This window comes from Lactuca virosa, chromosome 3 (assembly GCF_052849685.1).
Source record: "Lactuca virosa cultivar CGN04683 chromosome 3, Lactuca_virosa_CGN04683_v6, whole genome shotgun sequence".
NCBI classification, from domain to species: domain Eukaryota; kingdom Viridiplantae; phylum Streptophyta; class Magnoliopsida; order Asterales; family Asteraceae; genus Lactuca; species Lactuca virosa.
In genome coordinates this window covers 356,624,405-356,630,165 of record NC_136428.1, presented here as the reverse complement: position 1 = coordinate 356,630,165, position 5,761 = coordinate 356,624,405, and positions in this window count along the sequence as shown.

Here is a 5,761-nt window from a genome sequence, read left to right as displayed (position 1 = left end):
GCTGCTCGATCCATGAAATCTGAAATCAAAGTGGTTTGGTTCTATTTTTACAAACACACACAGAGAGATAGAAAGTGTAATCGAGGTATTTTGCTGCTTTTGAGTCGAGATAGAGTACAGGGGGGTGTTCGTCGAAGACTGTGAAGCTGATGTTCACGAAGAATGAACAAATATGACTTCCAGTTAGCGATAGTTTGTTTGGTGCTGAATGGTTTGTTGTATGACGCCATACGGCCATACATAAGGGAAGGTGGCCGACAGATAGTATCTGATATCTCAGGATTCAATATTGACTCAAGAGATATATGAAGGAATCGATCAATTCAATTGGCAGAGTTGGTTATTTGACCGATTCAAATTAACAAAGAGCCGAGTCAAAAGAAGAGATAAAAAGTAAAAAGGGAAGATAAGGAGCCAAGTTAAATTATGTATTAGTTAATTTCACTTTCAAGTTTAAACGGTTGTACGATTTAAATTATAATATTATTATATTTATGGATTGTTGTACTTTTAGCTTTACAGTTTGGACGTCTTAAATCTATTTTTAGAAATTGTAAGGTTTGTATAATATATATATATATATATATATATATATATATATATATATATATATATATATATATATATATATATATATATATATATATATATATTATTATACAAACCTTACAATTTCTAAAAATAGATTTAAGACGTCCAAACTGTAAAGCTAAAAGTATATATATATATATATATATATATATATATATATATATATATTCTGCATGGTATCTCTATCATTAATCAACTTGTATATTATGGTATTTATTGACGCAATGTAGCCTCCAAAAGAACATAGGGAAAATGGTTTCCAATAACATGACAGGAAAGACCGACGTTGTCGATAACTTCAAACGAAAAATGGAAGTTGTCGATAACTTGAAAGAAAAGACCGATGTTGTTGATACCTTAAAAGAAAAGGTGGTCGCTATCGATGATAATATGTCTGCATGCACACCTGACTACGACAGGAAATATGAGCTTATAGCATTTGATGAAACCAAGTCCGGTGTCAAAGGACTTGTAGATGATTGCATAACAGAGGTGCCTTCTGTCTACCTTCACCTGAAAACCCAAACTCCGACCAAAAGTCGCCACTAGAGCATAGTGTTCTGGTCATCAACCTTGAAGGAATCAAGGAAGATCCGATCCGGCGAAAGGAGTGTTATCATGGTACTAGAGCGGAGGGTTGATACGTTGTTAGAAGAATTTGTAGCAGCCAACTGTGGTGCGGATTGATGTTTCTTCATTGGTGATATTTGTTTGTTTGTTGGTATTCGTTTGTTGTTGTTGTTCGATTTCTTGCTGTTCGATTGATTGCTTCCGCTGATTTGTTACTCCTCTCATTCTTATATTACTATACTATTATTGTGGTTATTTATTCATTGTCAACATGACTAGAAATGATGATTCCCTTCAGTCAGTCTGTACTCGTCTAGATGGAAAGAATTATACGTATTGGAGTTATGTTATGAAGAACTTCCTTCGCAGGAAGAATCTGTAGGGCTATGTCACTAGGACTAAAGCCAAACCCTCAGTGCCTCAAGCTGAGAATTTCGATTTTTTGGTTGATGCTTGGGAGACTGATAACGCCAAGGTCATTAATTGGATTAATAATTCTGTTACTCAGTCTATTGGTATGCAGTTGGCTAAATATGACAAAGAAAAGGAAGTTTGGAATTACTTGGAGAGACTGTATACTCAGTCCAACTTTGCTAAACAGTATCAGTTAGAATATGATATTCGTGGCTTTCAACAAAATGACCAGAGCATTCAAGATTTCTATGCTGCTATGTCTAATTTGTGGGATCAATTGGCTCATACTGAATCTAAAGAGTTAAAAGATTTTGAGCCTTACATTTCTAGGAGGGAAGAACAACGTTTGGTCCAGTTCTGGATGACCTTGCATTCTGATTTTGAAGGCCTACGTGGAACGATTCTTCTGTTGGGTTTTAAGCACTATAACACTCCTATGGTGCACATGCAACCCTAGATGCTTTGGATCTAAGTTTTCTCTAACTATGCATGCATTTTCAATTTTCCAAAGCATACATCCTAACTAGCATACAATAGAGGATATACAATACAAAACTCATAGTTAGATGAATACCTCTTGATGTAGTTGTAGTTCTTGGCCTTAGAAAGCTTTAGCACCTCAAGTGTGATGCCTCTAATGTGTCACAAACACCAAATGCAAAAGGAGACTTGAGAGAATAGGCTAGTTAGCACAAAATCGATTATCACTCTCTTAGAATGAATGGGGCAACCGATTTTGGCTCTAGAGGATTGCTTTTATAGTGTTACAAAGGCTAAGGATTCATCCATGAAAACCCTAATGCACCATGACCTTTCATATTACTTAGGCTCCATGGGTTAAACCTCTATGGACTATCCATGGACTATCATATTGGTTTAGCCCATCCTAATTAACCATGGATTATTGGTCCACACTATCAGAATCATTGATTTACTTAATCAGTCCCCGTATATTTAATTAGTCTCTTTTGATCACTAAATTAATTCCAAATTAATTCTTGATCAATACTAATTAAATAATATGATTTCTCAAGACCTATCCAGACCGCTCGTCGGGCCTTCGGTCTGACTATCATACCCTCTTGGGTCTGCAGTGTATCCGGACCGCCCTGGGTATGTTGGCCTTCAGCACAAAGCAGGACCGCCTCAACCCAAACCCCCAATCAAACAAACATGTGCACATACATATCATACGCTAGCATATATAACGGTCAACCGATCTAACAGATCAAATAGCATAGCAACATCCTATAATCAGGATACCGACCTAACCAGGTCACTAACTAATCATACAAATCTAACAGATCACATAGCATAGCAACATCCTAAAACCAGGATACCGACCTAACCATGTCACTAACATATATACAGATAATCATACGGATCTAACAGATCACATAGCATAACAACATCCTAAAACCAAGATGCAATCATAAAGGGCCGGCCTTGGTTCCTTAGACCCTGTTGATATAGTGAGGAGAACTCACCTCGTAATGTCGACTCGAAGATAAACTCAAGCTCTTTGACTGCCGGTACTACTCCACCACCTCCAAAATGTTACCAAGACAAAGAAGAATCCGGATCTACAACCGCCCCTTGCTCCAAACTTCTTGAACTCCAAGCTTTTACTCCAAGGATCCCTCTTCCAAGCTGAGAATAGGGGCGTTATAGATATTATTGTCTCACAATCACTCGTGATAAATTCCATGAAGTGATTCAGGTGAGCGTGGGTTTAATCCAATACTCAAATCTTATTTTAGGAGCACTCATGAACGTTGTAGCATACTTTTGCTATGTCTAACGCCTTAGACAATCTACAAGCCAATTCATGACAGTCTAACCTCATAACCTACTTCCAAAGTATGATCGACTTAGATAGTTTGAATAATCTTATTATTCTGGAAGTCAAAACATGCAAAAGTGAAACAATAGTAAATAATTGACACAAGACAGTAACTTTACTTATAAATAAAAATCCTTTTATTTAATCATCAAATGTCAATTAAAATTTAGCTATTAGAAGTCCATCGTGATATGTTCCCATTTCCACATGGGAATCTCCAGGGGCTGCAGCTTGCCAAGCGGCCTCTGATGCTCGACCTTGACCATCCTACAGGTCAAGCACCTCTCGACATACCAAGCGATTTCTCGCTTCATGCACGGCCACCAGTAGCTCAAACTCAAATCCCGGTACATCTTGGTGGCCCCCGGGTGAATAGAGAAGTGAGACTTATGAGCCTCCTCCATGACTGTTTGTCTGACCCCACCAGACATCAGAACCCATACCCGACCGCACCGGGTCAATAATCCTCGGCTATCCTGCACAAACCGGGTGTTCTCACCCTTGATCCTCTCCAACTTCCAGTTCTCCGGTCACATGCCCTCAACCTGGGCATCTCTGATTAAACTCACAAGCGGAGAATCCACCGCTATCCTCATACATACCGCCGGGGTGGAAGACCCAGCTAACTTGCAGCTCAAAGCGTCCGCAACCACATTCGCTTTACCAGGGTGGTAAAGGATCTTGCAGTCGTAGTCTTTGACTACATCCAGCCACCTGCGCTGCCTCATGTTCAGGTTTGGCTGATCCATGATGTGTCTCAAACTCTTATGATCCGTATCTATGGTACAACGAACCCCATATAAGTAATGTCTCCATATCTTGAGAGCGAACACCACCGCTACCAGCTCTAGATCTTGAGTAGGATATCTCGTCTCATGCGGCTTTAGTTGCCGCGACGCGTAGGTGATCACCCGACCTCTCTGCATAAGGACCGCCCCTAAACATGTGATGGATGCATCACATAATACCACAAAATCCTCAACTCCCTCCGGGAGTGTCAAGACTGAGCCTCACATAAGCGCTGACGGAGGGTCTCAAACGCCCTTTGCTGCTCAGGGCCCCACCGGAAATCCACCCCCTTCCTCGTCAGACGAGTGAAGGGTGCCGTAATCTTGGAGAAATTTCGAATAAATCTCCTGCAATACCCGGCTAAACCCAGAAAACTCCTGATATCTGAGGGAGATCTCGGCACCTCCTACTGCATGACTGCCTCGATCATGGCCGGGTCGACCAAAATCCCCTCCTGATTAATGAGATGTCCCAGAAACTGGACCTCTCGTAACCAAAACTCGCACTTCGAGAACCTAGCATACAGCCGTTCTCGTCTCAGAACTTCCAACAACTCCCTGAGGTGCTCCTCATGCTGCTCACGGGTCTTGGAATACACCAAGATATCAATTATGAACACAATGACCGAGCGATCAAGCATCGGTCTGCAGACCCGATTCATCAGGTCCATGAATACGTTGGCGCGTTGGTGAGGCCAAATGGCATCACCACAAACTGATATTGACCATAACGAGTCCGAAACGCGGTCTTCTCCACGTCCTCCTCTCTGACCCAGACCTGATGATACCCCGACCTCAAATCAATCTTGGAGAACCAAGATGCACCCTGCAACTAATCGAAAAGATCATGTATCCTCGAGAGTGGATAACGGTTCTTCACCGTCAACTTGTTCAACTCCCTATAGTCAATGCACATCCGGTGCGAACCGTCCTTTTTCCTAACGAAAAGGATCGGTGCTCTCCATGGAGAACTGCTAGGTCGAATGAACTGCTTGCCCATAAGTTCCTACAGCTGTGAAGACATCTACTGCATCTCGGGTGGTGCCAATCGGTACGGCGCCTTGGCGATAGGGGCCGCACCAGGAACCAGGTCGATCCGAAACTCGACCTGCCTCTCCGGAGGTATCCCTGGCAACTCCTCCAGAAACACGTCAGCAAACTCTCTAACCACTGGAACTTGCGAAACTGGAGTCTGATCCCTGACTCGCGTATCCACCACATAAGCTAGATAACCCGCACACCCGTGCTGAATGTACTTTCGAGCCCTGGCGGCTGAACAAAACCCTGATCCCACCCTGGTGCCTTCGCCATATACAATCAGTTCTCCCCCACTTGGGGTTCGAACTATTACCCGCTGACCCTCGTAATCAATCAGGGCACCGAATCGACTAGGCCAGTCCATTCCCACAATCACGCATACATCCCTCATGTGAATCAGAATCAAGTCTATCGGGAAGGACACCCTGAAGATATCTAACTCACATCCTCGGTAGACCAAAGAAGCAGAAATCACGTGCTCGTTGGCGATAGAGACTCGCAACGGACACTCTAGCTC